General features: G+C 29.4%; 1 protein-coding gene and 1 long non-coding RNA gene across 5 annotated transcripts in view; both read left to right on the top strand.

Moving 5' to 3' along the window:
- The window catches only part of LOC123294668 (formin-like protein), a 116,843-nt gene that overhangs the window by 41,456 nt on the left and 58,839 nt on the right, over positions 1-16,548 (top strand). The gene's annotated exons all lie outside the window — the stretch shown is intronic.
- LOC123294669 lies at positions 2,261-3,303 on the top strand. Its single transcript, XR_006535109.1, has 3 exons — positions 2,261-2,449; positions 2,549-2,843; positions 3,139-3,303. It is a non-coding gene; the product is annotated as an uncharacterized LOC123294669 (long non-coding RNA).

The raw sequence follows: 16,548 nt of genomic DNA on the forward strand, positions 1-16,548 counted from the left end.
GGGGTGTATGGACTGGCTTTGGGGGGTGTTTTTTGCTTTGACATGAGAAAACTATTTTTAAAAGAGGTCTATATGGTTTAAAGCAAAATTTTTTAGTTTTAACCCCCGCGCTGTAAGGGGGAAGGGGTGTATGAAATAAATGTATCTTAAAAGATTTTAAAAAGAGGTCAAAATAGTTTAAAATGCTAAAGTAACCCAAAATTTTAGATGTTTTAATTAATATAGCACTTTTTACAACATCCAATCCTTCCCATCCCGCTTTCGTATTTTTTGCAAATTCAAAATTTTTATGACGTATAAAGGGGTTTTTGGGGTCGCTGATCTCGAATTTTGCAATAGATTATCAAAAACAATTGTAATATTTTTAGGGGGTGTACTTATTTGGGCCAAAAAATCGTGATCAGCGACCCCCAAAACCCCTTTATACGTCATAAAAATTTTGAATTTGCAAAAAATACGAAAGCGGGATGGGAAGGATTGGATGTTGTAAAAAGTGCTATATTAATTAAAACATCTAAAATTTTGGGTTACTTTAGCATTTTAAACTATTTTGACCTCTTTTTAAAATCTTTTAAGATACATTTATTTCATACACCCCTTCCCCCTTACAGCGCGGGGGTTAAAACTAAAAAATTTTGCTTTAAACCATATAGACCTCTTTTAAAAATAGTTTTCTCATGTCAAAGCAAAAAACACCCCCCAAAGCCAGTCCATACACCCCTCAAACAATTATTTCCAGAAAGTGTTAAATTTTCCGTTTTTCGCAAAAATATGGATCAAGGAGTCATTTTACGGGTAAGCCACTTATTATAAATTCGAAAGATAATAAAAAATGCTACAATTTAAAAAAAAATTTAACCTCGTAGGACAAAATGGCATAAAATGGCAGCCATTTTAAACAATTCCCTAAATTGGAAATTTTGGCCGAACTATTTAACGGATTTCGCTAAAATTTTAACCGAAAGTTGTAAGTAATAAAACCTACTATTGATATTAGTTTCATTAAAATCAATTGAATATTTTTCAAGTTATAGTCAAATGAACTGTTTTACCATATGTATGTATACATATATATATAACTGGGAGGGGAAGGGACGAAACCCCACCAAAAAATTATGAGGAGTAGTTCTTAACATTGACTACAAACCTACCAAATTTGGATATGCACCGATGTCTCCTTTTGCGAATATAAAATAAAAATGATAAAATTTCTGAAAAAAATTGCATTTTTGACGCCATTTTGTTTTTTAAACATGTTGCACCACTCCGGGAAAGTAAAAAATTTCAAAAAATACTTATTTTGATGTGAAAAGAAAAACCCCAAAGTTTCGCTGCTCGAACTTTTAATCCATATAACAGCCTTTTTTTGCTTAGATTTACTCCAGTATTAATGATAAAATAAATTTTTTTATTATAAATTTACTTATAACAGTAAATTGATATTTTGGAGGTCAATATTGATGAGTTTTCTCTGTGGGGTACGTACAAACACATTTTTTTTCCATTTCTTTTTGTGACATTTTATGATAAAATTTTTTAATATGGTAAAATTTTTTAATATAGTATGATAGTAATAAAATATAATTTAAATTATTTAAACTTGTTTATAAAGTGGTAAGTGTGTGTATGTTCAATGTTCATGAACTTGATTTTAATTATTTATGATTTATAAAAGTGTTGCCAAAAATGTAACATCAAATTCATGAACAATTAAAACGATTCTCAATTTAGTTAGAGAAACGAATATATATAAGATGTCGCAGTGGAAGTCTTTGGATCGGACGGGATATGGCGCGCAATTTCAAATGGAAATCACTAAACTTATATTAGTTGTGTGAGGTTGGCCCTACTGTTTGGGCGACTTAAGTGACCATATGGATTTGAACAAACGTAAGTAATCTCAATTAAATTTCAATATTCTGTTTATTCAATTTCTTTTTTTGTAAAATTTTGTAAAACGTTTCTACTATTCACAATTACATTTCTTTCGGTTTTATCAAACGTATATTGCAAAACAATGGTAAATTTAGCATAATTTATTTGACATGTGAATGAGTAGATACATAACCTAGGTTTTTGTATTTAATAAAATTAAAAAAAAATTTAATATTTGTTTTAGGACAACATAACTTAATACTAATATTGACAATGATGATTCCTGGTGAGCTTCTTTTAAAGGTAAAGGTGCATACGGATATATTATTATATTATTTTTCCATCAATGGAAATATATATTCATGTACACATTCGGTCAGGGGCCGTTTGCCGTTACAGTACGGGCGAGATGTATGGATCTTCGAATCAATTAGATCGTCTTCACCACCACCTGGTGCCGCGAAATGGAGAGTGGCTGTCCCTTGTCGTTAATAGGCGGCTATTGGCCAGCACCAATGTGACAAGGGCCACTCGACGGCTTGATTAATGGATGCACCAGGAATCACCACACACGGTAATTAAAAAAAAACTTAACTAATATTATTTCCTAAATTTAAAATGTTTGTTAAAACCTCCAACCTTTTATTAACGTCACTTTTCCCATTTATTTTAGATTATGTCCTTTGGCCGGCAAATTAATTGATAAAGAGGAAAAAGATAAATACAACTTACATAGTCATTCATGAATGGAACCGGGGTTGAACAACCGGACGGCCAGGAGAGATTCGCAGCAGCACACAGCGGATTCACTGGGTGATCCTCGAGGTATACCAGATTTTCTTCCATAATTTGTGTTGATCGAATCGGCCTGCATGCGGTGGTGTTGCCGCTGATGGGCGATGTTGAATTTCCAAACAACAAAAGATGAAATAACCATGCGGTCGTCCACTCGAAACTTGTATCAGCAGGTACTCCACGTGAATATTTATCGTTTTTATTTTAATTTGTTTTTGTTTTATTGTTCCTATTTAATCATTCGTTGTCGATTCATTAACTATAACACGATGTTGGTCCAGTTTTAATTTATGTTCGATTTTATTTTATTTGTTTAATGATCGTCGTAGATTGATTAATTTTAATCCACCACGAATGAATATATTCCGAGCTCCTCACCTGCTCGAAGCAAAGGTTAAAAGTAAGTATCTTTTTTCATCAAGAAACCATCAGGTCATTTGTTGACTCATTGTTTTTTTGTTTTATTAGTGCCTGGTGCCGCCGTGATCCAATCACGACCTTTCGCGCCGTGTTTACCGCCTGCGATGCTGCGTGCGATTCTCTGTTTGTGCGTCGTGTGCCTGGCCATCCGGGTATCCACTTTCGGCCATTTTTTTATTTTTATGATTTGTAATGAAAAAAAAATTGTATTTTAATTTTAAATAAATTTTAAATATTTTACTGACATTTTGTTTTTTTGTTTTTTTTTTTGTAAATTTTTTGTAAATTTTTTTCTTTTTTGTTCGGTGGGTATAATGTAGCCTAAGCCGAACTCCATGTGTGAAACCAAATATGAGTATCGTCTCACAATAATTGTGTTGACTTGATTGAACTGTAGGTATCTTTATTTATTGGTGTTAATTAACACAAGCAATGCAAAAGTATATGGTGTTATGATTGTAATTATCTGTTTCACTAAATAAAATTCTTTTATATTAAGTTATTAATTATAGTCCAAGCAAATTAGACATTTGGTTACTTAAGGATGTATGAGCATGCATGACTAAGAAATTTCAGGTAAAAAAAAAAAATAAAAAAATATGTATTTTTAGTGAATTGTTATAACTTGGCGATATAAGACGAAAAGTAAGAATAAAACTTTTCGATATCTGGCGTAATTTTCAAAATTTTCTTTAATTGAATTCAGCTATCGATATTTCGAAAATCAAGGCAGATATAGAATAATTTTATCAACCAAGATAATGATAATAGTGTTTAGCCTCCCATACGTTTATAACAGAGACCACCCGCATCATTATTTTTTAATCTTTATTAAATTACATCCGTATACAATGGAATTAATGATGTGAGTGGAGTCCGTTACTTCGTTCTTATCCAAGCGAAGACAGTGTGATAAATTTTACCGCCCCATTAATTATAATTGCTCAACTACCGCGGGCGGATTCGAATCCTCAACCTATGTTTAAATAGACAAACGTTTAAAGTAGGTTACGCTATATTCCACTCAGCTACTTAGTATCTAATTTGAACTAAGATAGATTTGGTCCAAACATCTTAAAAAACAAATCTCTATATATTATACATGCGAAAGTAAGTTTGTTTGTTTGTTACGCTTTCACGCTAAAACTAGGAAATGGTTTTTAATGAAACTGTACAGCAATATAGCTCATACTTCAGAATAACACATAATATATATTTTGTAAACATTAACGATGTTCCAGCATGGTATTTGCAGTTTCTATGTTAAAGCAATGGTACAATTTTTTTTTCGACAGAATTTAACGAAAAATTAAATTTAAGAATTTAATAATGCTTACTATTAATTCCCAAAGTTTCAGAAATTTTGACCGTTTAAAATGGGAAATAATTATGCCAACGTCCCAATTTCGATCAATTTACGTCAAAATTAATATCTCGAAAGTGAAAATTAATTTCTAAATTTTTTTTTTAGAATTGTATTGTATAAACATTTTTTTCTACTTTTTCTTCAATATATAATAATATCATAAAAAATAGTTGGAGAGACCGGACATTTTACATGCTTTAAATGGGACATGACCCTCAAAATCGCGAACTTTGTCTTTAAATATCTCGCGATCTAAACGGTCAAAAATTATGAAATTTTAGGAATTCATAAATAAAGCTATTATAAACCCGAGAAAAAAAATTCGGCCAAATCTGTCGAAAAGTGATTTCATGCTGGTACTACCTTAATAAAAAAAATTAATTTAATTTGACATTTCCATAAATTACAGATTTCTGTAAAAGTAGTCATTTGACATTACCTTAAAAATTACAGATTTCTGTAAAAATAGTCAATATAAAATTTTTCACGGCCATCTTTTCCGATATACTCAATGAATAATTACTATTATACATTTAAAAAATTAGAAAACCATACATATATTTTACCTGTATAAAACAATCCTTATCATTATTTTGAGTGTTATAGAAAGGGGATAAGCGAGAGCAATTTTTACTTATCTTTACTTTTAAACCCAGCGAAGCGGGTGGGTATCACTCTAGTAGTTACATAAAAATATGTTACGGATAAATTATATCGTCAGTCATGATAGGTTACATTATAATAATATTTGAATTATTATTGAGTAACCCCAAACGTTAAAATAATTTGTTGAAGAACCACTTTAAATTTGTTAAATAAACGTTTAACAATAAGTAGTATGCAATTCAGAACCCCCATACATATACATACATACCTACCTACCCATAGTTATGGATCTAATAATGTTTATGTATTTTTTCCCAGCATGATATCCATTCAAATAATTTAAAAAAAATTAAAGTAATGTATTTTATTACATACATAAATATTAAAATACAAATGATTATTGTTAATATTTAGAATAATATTTACTAGTTATGCGGTTAAAAAATAAAATGTCACTGTTAAAGAATCTATAATTGTGATATATAGATCTTTTTTTTGCTGCATTTACTAAAAAACGCTTCATAGGGTTTAAAGTTTATTTATTATACTTTTCTCCTGTAAGCCTACGTACTCTACAGTGATGGGAAAAAGTTTCGCAAACTTTAAATTACTTTCGAAAGGTTCCAAGATAAAAAGGCTGAAATTTTATGAGTTCAAGGTGGTTAAAATTAGGATCATTTAACGGCACTACGGTTCACGCAGCCCCCTCATGGGGACTGGGGCGGCTTTGTAATGGAGTTCAGGTTAATTTAATAATTGGATGCAGAGTTTCTGTGATATCGCAATATTTGGTTCGATTTGAGTCCGTATCTCAAAAACTATTCGACCAGTCAACAAATGCACCCGATTTTTGAACTTTTTGGGTCAAAATTACCTTATAAACTGAGTTTTATCGAAATTGGAGATAAAAAGAATTTTTGGATTTTTTTGCAGTTTTTTTAAGGGGGTTTTTTCCCTTTGAAAAAATCGAGAAAATCGGAAAATAAATTTGGTTTTCGAATTTGATGAAACTCAGTGTATGGGGTAATTTTGGCCCAAAAAGTATAAAAATCGAGTTAATTTAATGATTGGATGCAGAGTTTTTGAGATATCGCAATATTTGGATCGATTTGAATCCGTATCTCCAAAACTATTCGACCAGTCAACAAATGCACCCGATTTTTGAACTTTTTGGGTCAAAATTACCTTATATACTGAGTTTTATCGAAATTGGAGATGAAAAAAATTTTTCGATTTTTTGCAATTTTTTTAAGGGTACCCCTTTGAAAAAATCGAGAAAATCAGAAAAAAAAAATTTGTTTTGGAATTTGATGAAACTCGGTTTATGGGGTAATTTTTATCCAAAAATTATAAAAATCAGGTTAATTTAATGATTGAATGCAGAATTTCTGAAATATCGCAATATTTTGATCGATTTTAGTCCATATCTCAAAAACTATTCGACCAGGGAACAAATGCACCCGATTTTTGTACTTTTTGGGTCAAAATTATCTTATATACTGAGCTTTATCGAAATTAGAGATAACCAAAATTTTTTTATTTTTTGCAATTTTTTTAAGGGGTACACCCCTCTGAAAAAAATGAGAAAAACGCAAACAAAAATTTTATTTGGAATTTGGTGAAACTCAGTGGATGGGAATTTTGATCCAAAAAGTATAAAAATCAGGTTAATTTAATGACTGGACCTATAGAAACTTACAATGCCAGCGACTATCATGGTCAAAATAAAATTGTGAACAAAAGGGAAGATAAGTGAAGGCTATAACGTTATAGCTTTGTTTTAAAAAGGAGAAATTGCCCAACAAAGCGGGCAAGTATCTGCTACTGTTATGATAAAATATAATTTAAAAGTTCTGCGCCTTTTTCGAAATGTAAATGGCTTGGACTTTTGAGGCAGACTGTATATATAAATCAGTGGAATTGTTTCAATATTATCGTGAATTCATTTGAAAAACAAGTACTGGTAATTGTGTTAAATATCTACCCTTATTCTAACATATTACCCAGCTCTAATAATTATTTTTATTAAATAAATAAAGCGTTTAAATGTATTGTTGAAAAAAAAATGAAAGTAATGCTTAAATAATTCCCAATTTAATGTATATTTAACTTAATTTTAGATCATAATATTTACTCTAGGGGGAGTTTGATTTGTGTTGCATTATTTTTATTTGATGTTATTGAACGAAATTCAATGAATAACAATAAATTTATTATATTCTAAGTTTCTATAAATTAAATACAACACAAATTACAAAAGCATAAAAGTTTGATATCGTTTAAGTAATATCTTGAGGGCTTTCTAAGGTACTTACATTATTGTTAAATCAATTGATTTACGATTTTAATCTAAACCTATTTGATTAAATTTCATATCAAGTTAGTTGTTATTTACGATTTCTACGTAAATAACAACTATAAAGATTACAATCGGTCGTTTACAATTACTATTAAAAAAATCGAATGATTTTTTACTTTATTTCTGTAGTAAACAACAGTACATTGTACTGTCACCAACGGACAGCTCACATATTAATCCGTCATCAACAAAGAGCGCTAAAAGGACTGCGTTTAAACATCTCAAAATTATTCTCTTTTTTAAATATTATTTACACTTAATTACAGCATTTTTAAACAGTATTTATATTTTTTACTATGTAATAACGGTGTAAACAATGAATTAAAAATATTAAAAAAATAAATTCTCTATTAGAAGAAATATGTTATTGTAATCGCCTGAAAAGTGGTGAGAGAATTTTCCATCTGACAAGCTTTGAAAATTTTCAATCTAACAAAATGGGTTTTTGTTTTCTGAGAGTCTCAGATATCCGTAATCAAATGTCGTTTTTTATATTTTGCATACTAGCCACTACCTCCAGAACCTGCTCTGTTTCTTATAACAAGTTAATTAAAACAATTTCATTTGTTATACCGTGCGTTTGAGAAGCATCTAGGGATAGAACTTTATGTCTGTAGTATGACTGAATACAGAATACATTCGTTTAGTAATGCATCTAAAAGAGTAAGGACTACAGATACGATAAACAGATACGATAAGTCAGTAGCACTGATGATTGACAAAAAAATTGTATGCAACAAATCTCCCACTCTCTGGACGCATACAACAGCTTGACCTATCGTATCTGTTTATCGTATCTGTAGTCCTTACTCTTTTAGATGCATTACTAAACGAATGTATTCTGTATTCAGTCATACTACAGACATAAAGTTCTATCCCTAGATGCTTCTCAAACGCACGGTATATATAATATAAATAAACGAGTAGCAGCAAGTTAAAGAACCACTTGTGTACTTATAAAGACAACACCTACTTTTACAATAACCCTGTAGGCGTTATTAAAGTGAAGTAATTTAGATAGACTGAAAACTAACTGTTTGAGTGATTAATTTTTATTATTTATGTTTTTTTATTTTTTGAAATTGGTAAAATAAATAGTGCTAGCATTGACAGGGGTTCTGTATATTCCGAAAAGAACTCTGAGTAAACCTTTTGGTGTACACAAAACCCCAGTAAGGGCCTGTTTGAAATTTTAGTAAACTTTGGTTTGGAAAAATACCATTTACAATGGGGTGTTCTACTATTTTTGAAAAAGTAATTCAAATTGTTGATTTTGCTAATAAAAAGCCACCAAAAATTTATTTCGGAAAAATACACATGCTTTCTTGCCAAAAACTAAAATTAAATTTTAAACCTTTTTTAAACTGTCAAAAACGCGGGCATCCAATTTGATGACGTAATATCGGTATCATTACACGAAATAACACAAATAAATTTGGCAGATATATTCATAGACATCTGATTATAATAAATATAAATACTTATTATCTATGGATATATCATACGTAGCTGTCTACACTGAACTAATTGATGGTCTATGGCTCATACCGATATGACATGACAGCAAGGCTTGCCCACGTTTTAGGTCACATGATATACAGTTTAAAAATTGCGATTTTTAATTTTAATATTTTAAAAGAAAAATGTGCTTTTATGACTCGAAATCAGAATATTTTACAGACACAGAAAGCTAATGATCTGACTTCTAAAGCCATATTCACACTTGTGTTAATTAGTTTCTTTGTCACTCACCATACATTTATAGAGACTTTATAGAGAATGGATTTAAATAAAATTTTATAGATATTATTTTGTCCAAGGCATATCAAACGTTACAAAGGTAAAGTTTAAATGTATTCATAGGTGAGCTCTCCAACATGGTAGTGTATTATTACATCTAAAAACATTTAAAAAAATACCTTTACGTTTGAGAAAAAAAGATGTTATCGACCACCCATGATTAACACAATACATAAAATTATACTCAGAACTCCTACACGACTTTAAAATTTAATTTTTATTATTCCTGTTAGTTTATTCATTGAAAAAGAGATTGTGAATAGAAATGTCGGATCAACAAATTGGGGTTTCGTTTTGATTATTTAAGAGGTAAAAATTACATTCAGAGCCAGGACTACATTCAGAGGGGTGCATCTGCATCTATACTTGGTAAGGTCAAAACAATCGATTATTTTCTTTTACTTTCGATACCGGAAAAATAGTTGCTATGCACCTCTAGAAAATTATCTCCAAATATGAGATATTAATTTTAATAGGAAGGTCTCCTTCATCAAAGCTTTCTTTTTTACCTCAAAACATTATGAAAAAATTCTTATCTTGCCATTTATTGAATGTACAGCAAATCTCAACACATATTTTTGTAGTAAATGAACCTTCTACAAAAGAGATGTCTGACACTTTTTGGTACTCAATTACGACTGAACGAAGCTGGATGAAATTTGGATAGCTATATATATAGCCTGGAATAGCACATAGGCTACTTTTTAACTCGGTAAATATATGGTTCCTGTGGGATAAATTTTTCATAAACCGAAGGATCGACATATAGGATACCATACAGGAACCGTGTTTTTAAAGGGTTTTGTAAAAGTTCGTGAAATAGATTTTTAGCGCATTTTTCTCTAGAAGGTTTGATTTTACACAGTAACGATAAAAACTCAAAATCATTTTTAATCTCGGGTAACACCTCGGGGCCCAGCTAGTTCCTAATAATAGCCTTTTTAGAGGTTTTAGATGCGGCTCGTTTTGATGTTCAGATGTTTACGTCTCCCAAAATATTTCCTAGTTGTCGTTAATAATTTCTTAAATGTTGTACATCCTTGGACAAACGTCTTAAGTATTTTTTAAATAACCCTTAAGAATGCTTATACCTTTCAAATTACGTTTTATTCAAGCTTTTCAATAATAATTGAAATATATTTGAAGCATGAATCCGCTGCAGACATAAATCATTTATCGTTTAATTAATCGAAACCATGAAATAAAATTAGTAAGTTTTAGAACAGACTTTAAGTATTCGACAGCTGTTAAATTCATATAAAATAAGAATTAACGGTCCCTCCATACAAACATTAAAGGATTATTTGTTAATGGTTGATTGGAGCGTCACCATTTATCTATTTTTATACCATGTATATATGAAATATACATAGTATATTAAGTTTAGTCCCAAGTTTGTAACGCTTAAAAATAATGATGCTAGGAAAAAAATTTTGTCATAAAATCACCTAATTAGTCCATTTCCGGTTGTTCGTCCGTCTGTGGACACGATAACTCAAAAACGAAAAAAGATATCGAGCTGAAATTTTTACAGCGTACTAAGGACGTAAAAAGTGAGGTCAAGTTCGTAAATGAGCATCATAGGTCAATTGGGTCTTGGGTCCGTAGGACCCATCTTGTAAACCGTTAGAGATAGAACAAAAGTTTAAATATAAAAAATGTTCCTTATCAAAAATTAAACAACTTTTGTATGAAACATTTTTTCGTAAACATCACTGTTTACCCGTGAGGGCGCCAATTAGGCGGAAATTTTATAATATGTACTATACCTGATTAATTAACAGTTATGTGTCACATTTTTGTATGTGTAATGTGATAAAGAAATCAACACAGACTATGCATGGTATTTCAACAATTAACTCAGTCAATTGTTTGTTTTCACTTGTTTTATTTATATTTTATATGGTCATGTGTGAAGTTCAACATGAACACACAGTATGTCCTCAGTCTAAATACATGTTATTCAGTCATTTTAAATTCAAATATATTTTCCTAAAAAAGTGATAAATATGCTGATTGTAATAAATTCAGAAGTGATTTGCAATTTTTTAGAGAGATATATCCATATTTATTTCTAATAAATACGATTTTGTTCATATATTTTATGTTAATTTGATATAATTTATTTAATTAAAAAATCAGATCAAGAATAGATAATTTTAACAACCATATCGGATTTACCGACAAAAGTTATCAAATAAAACACCCAGATAATCTCGTTGAATTTGGTAATGAATCTGGATTGTTAAAAACTTGGATAATGAATTCAGAATGAAAGATTTTGACTGATTATAATTTTTTTATAAGAAAATATATGAACTTATTAGAACAATTTTACCAAGTTTAAGAAAAGATGACCGGGAACAAACAGTAAAAAATATTTGATTCAGTATTCGCTCCGTGCGTGAGTTTCGTTTCCATGGTAACGATACACTACTTTTAATTATAGAATTGTATGGATTGCATTTAAGACTTACATTGAAGATTTAATATTATTGTCTCACAAATTTAAATAAATAATTATGATAATTTACATTTGAAAAATAATATTTGTGCAATTTGATTTCTTATTTTCACAATTTTTAACAGGTTGGCTGATAAGTCCCCGGTCTGACACATAGATGGCGTCGCTAGTATTAAATGCATATTATTTTTATATAGTACCAACCTTCAAATGATTCGTGTCAAAATTTGACGTCTGTAAGTCAATTAGTTTGTGAGATAGAGCGTCTTTTGTGAAGCAACTTTTGTTATTGTGAAAAAAATGGAAAAAATGGAATTTCGTGTTTTGATAAAATACTGTTTTCTGAAGGGAAAAAATACAGAGTCCGGAAACTCATTATCAAGCCAAGTTTTTGCTTCCACTGTATTTTTTCCCTTCAGAAAACAGTATTTTATCAAAACACGAAATTCCTTTTTTTCCATTTTTTTCACAATAACAAAAGTTGCTTCACAAAAGACGCTCTATCTCACAAACTAATTGACTTACAGACGTCAAATTTTGACACGAATCATTTGAAGGTTGGTACTATATAAAAATAATATGCATTTAATACTAGCGACGCCATCTATGTGTCAGACCGGGGACTTATCAGCCAACCTATTAATGCATTAAGTTTAATTAATTCGTGTTTTTCAATAATTTTAATTTGACATTTCTATAACATTAACATGTAAAGAATTGCAAATTAGTCATAACAGCCCCCTTTAACTCCAAAATTTTTCACTGGAAGCGCTGGCATCGATTTTATTGTCCCTACCATGACTACGCACACAACGAATACCGCTAGTTCGATTTACATCTAGACATATAAATATAATGCGTATGACAGAATACATGCGTTAAGTAATGTATCTAAGTGAGAGGTATTATATACATGTGTTGACCCTATGCAGGCACACAACAAAAGAACTGTACAATAGCTTAAAAGACATCGAAGTACGATACAAGTCACATTTCATATAACATCTATAATACCTCTTACTTAGATGCATTGCTTAACTCATGTCTCTGTCATACTCGTGATATTTATATGCCTAGATGTAAATCAAACTAGTGGTATATCTAAAATAATAATCCAATAGTAAGTAAATTGAGTCAGTCTAACATGAAGAATTTTGAAAACTATATTAAAATAATTTCTTTGATCATAAATAAATCGTAATAGTATTTAGAAAATAAATAATATCGTATTTAAATACTAGGAACTGATAAAATTATTTTCTGTTTGAACTAAAAATACTTATTCTAATATAAATATCAATAAATAATCAATACATTATTGCCAATTGATGAATTTATTTATGATATTCCATATAAAATCTATTCAAACAATCAATTACTTAGTATTTTATTTATAGAAAATATTTCAACAATTTTATTTGCTAATTATAAAGTTTTTGAAGGCATTATATATTTATTTTAAAATATTGTTTTATCATAATAATATAGGTTAATCTTGTTTAGCAAAAGTTCGTTGATTCGCAATTTAAATTAGAGAGGTGAAAAAGGAGTGACGATTATAGATTGTGATATGTAATGAAATATTTTTTATGAATTGATGAAATTAAAAAGTAATTTCCATAAAAATAATTATCATAAGGTAAAAAAAAGTATTTTTAAATTTTTTCAATTGCATATTATCATAAAAATTCTGATTATACACAATGTAAGTTTGTATTGATACCAAAATTAGCAAAAACGGAAACGGATGTATAAAGTCAATCAATCAGAATAATAAGTTTCCATTTTAGGTTCTTGAATATTTCATAGAATTTTCAAAAAATATAATACTTCAAACACAAGTCATTGTCATATAAGAATCTTTTGTAATAAGCTGAAACAACCAATGAAAAATCGAATCACTTAGTTTTAGTTCTTCTTAGAGGAACTGTCTCTTATAAAGGTTCTTAAAAAAATATGAACCCCACATTTAAACAACGAACCTTTAATTATAAATAATCTTTTCCATTTAAGCTATGATTTCACTTTCTATTAGGAATTCATCAAACGATCGGAAATTTTACTCTCATGCCAGTAATATTTTCTTGAAATTTGTTGCATTTTCTACTAATAATTTTGAATTTGGAATTGATTAATAATGTATTCATATTTCATAACTTATTTTTCTTTGTTTCAGGTGAGTTACCGAAATAAAATTCAGTCTATTGACTTAAATGAAATTAATCATAAGTAGTTCGCATGTATTGTTTGCTTATTTAACTACGAATGGCAAAATATCGATATTTAAGAGTTCTCATATATCGATATTGTTTAAAAAATATCGGTTTTAAGTTCCATTTCGTTATATCGAACATCGATATATCGATATTGGAGTCATCGATCGATATTGGATTAGTTAACCATAACTGGGACACCCTATATGAACTATGTTCCTTTCGTATCTTCGTACATTATAAGTGTAGCGCTTACTTTTTTATTTAGAAGATATTTTCCGGAAAATTTAAGGTATTAATTTTCGAAGTCAATACTTTTTTTATTAGAATTAAATTTTATAGCTACTCTTACTTTTTTACTGTATGAATTAATTGTAATATTAGTTTAAAAAAGACATACTTATGATTTAGTAGTCAACTCAAAATGAAATGACATTTGGTTTGATCAGGATATTTATTATAATAACATAAAATTTCCATGTACATATTTTAAATTATCTCTATTATCTTAAAGTGCTGATAACTTACTTTCGAAATATTTTTATAAAAATTATAAATAAGTAAATTATTAAAAATTTTTAGTTTCCATAGGTGGCCTAGGTTAAAATGGTCTGTTTTTGGTGTCGTTTTTTATACACTTTTACCTCCTAATTAGCAAGCAAATCAAAACGATACAGTGCGATAAGGAACATAGGTCCAATGAGCAGCGCTATACGTGTATAATTTGTATATGTATACATATGATGTCTAAGTATTAAGTCCAATAACACGTCTATCAAATAGTGACATGACATTTTACCTAAGTAATTAGAATTTTGTTTTTTAAACATAAAAACCTATAAACGAAACTTTTGAATGTGTGATCTGGCAACTATAGCGCGCTTTGTGTCCCTGATACACCATCTTTCTAAATGCGATAGATTACGAAAATTATCGGAAAGAGTTAAAATTACTGAAAAAATCTTATATCAACCGTTCAAACATTCTATCAGGGAACTCTGGCCATAAGGAAGTCAGATTCGTAATATGTGTCAGTCTTTTAGTTATACTCGTTGATTATATATCAACTTGTATCAAATTGACAGACAAACATTATTGAAAATTAATTATGAATATCGTTAAAGTTAAACACCGTTATAATATATCAACCAACAGCAACAAAACACAACACAACAAGAAAACAATAATTATTATTTGCTTAAATTGTAGTTTTGTATTATTATTTGCTACGCCAAACAAACTTAACTATAAACTATAAAATAACAATGTAACAAACTTACATTTCCTATATTATTTATTATAAATAAATTATAATGTATATAATATAATACCTTATAAAATTAATTAAGTTTATTTTTCTATTGTTCATATTTAATTAATAACAATCAACAACAAACATATATACCTACGATTACAAAATATTAAATAATTGTTGTTAAATATTATATTTTGATTTAGACTTTTTTTATTTTAAAGTATAATTGATTGATAATTATATTTTATGTAACACTAAAATTCTTTTGGTTCAAAATATATTTTTTTATCTCCAAATTCGATAAAACTCGGTATATTAGGTAATTTTGACCCAAAAAGTACAAAAATCGGGTGCATTTATTGACTGGTCGAATAGTTTTTGAGATACGGACTAAAATCGATCCAAATACATATTGCGATATCTCAGAAACTCTGCATCCAATCATTAAATTAACCCGATCTTGATCCGATCGTGCTTCAGTAATTATAAATTTCTTTTAACGCTCCAATGATAATAATCCATACATAAAATAAAATTATTTCTTACTTTTATTTTTAATTTGATACACTGCATTGATTCATTAAATTCTATTTTTTTAAAGTGTAATCAATAAGAACAAAAACAATGGTCAATTTTTTAATGGACATTGATTAAAATTGTTTGTTTTTGAAGAAAGTAATAAAATAATACTTTCCAATTTTAAAGAAATAACAAAAAACACAAATTTCAAAATTTTTATCTGGTATGAACAAATATACACCGTGTTCAAATTTGCTATTTTCGTGTAATAATGTTTACGGTTGATGGATACTTCTACTAATTCTTTAAATCAAGTATTTTCGATATCACTGAATACAAGAAGCTACAAAAGGTGAGGTTCAAAACTAGCAAGTTTTGAATAAAAAATTACAACTTTCTGCATACACGTGCACGAATTCTAAATATAGACGATCGTACAGACGATACACTGGAACTAACAATAATAAAACATAAGAGGGGTACCGCAAATGAATACCTAGAATCTAGACCAAGAGGACATGCTCTCCTTCAGAACAACCTGTTACCCCAAAGCGGGAAGGTAGGAGATGCTATTTTAATCAGATGAAGCTATAGGATTCTGTCAAGGCCAGACGCCACGCAGAAAGCCCAAAGCTTCTCTACCGGGATCTCTTTCAGGAATGATCCAAGGTTTCGTATCCGAAAATTCTAGATCTGACTCCCTGTAGATTTTTGCAGGTGCAAATAACAACTACAAGTGGAATCATCAGAGATCCCATGTTTTGAAGGTGGTAGTTCAATCGACAGTGTCCTGTAAAGAGTACCGCCACCCTTCTCAACTGTACTCTAGTAAGTTCCAGACGAACACACTGGAATGCACAAAGGCCCAATAATCAA

The sequence above is a fragment of the Chrysoperla carnea genome, chromosome 3 (genome assembly GCF_905475395.1).
Source record: "Chrysoperla carnea chromosome 3, inChrCarn1.1, whole genome shotgun sequence".
Classification (NCBI taxonomy): Eukaryota; Metazoa; Arthropoda; class Insecta; order Neuroptera; family Chrysopidae; genus Chrysoperla; species Chrysoperla carnea.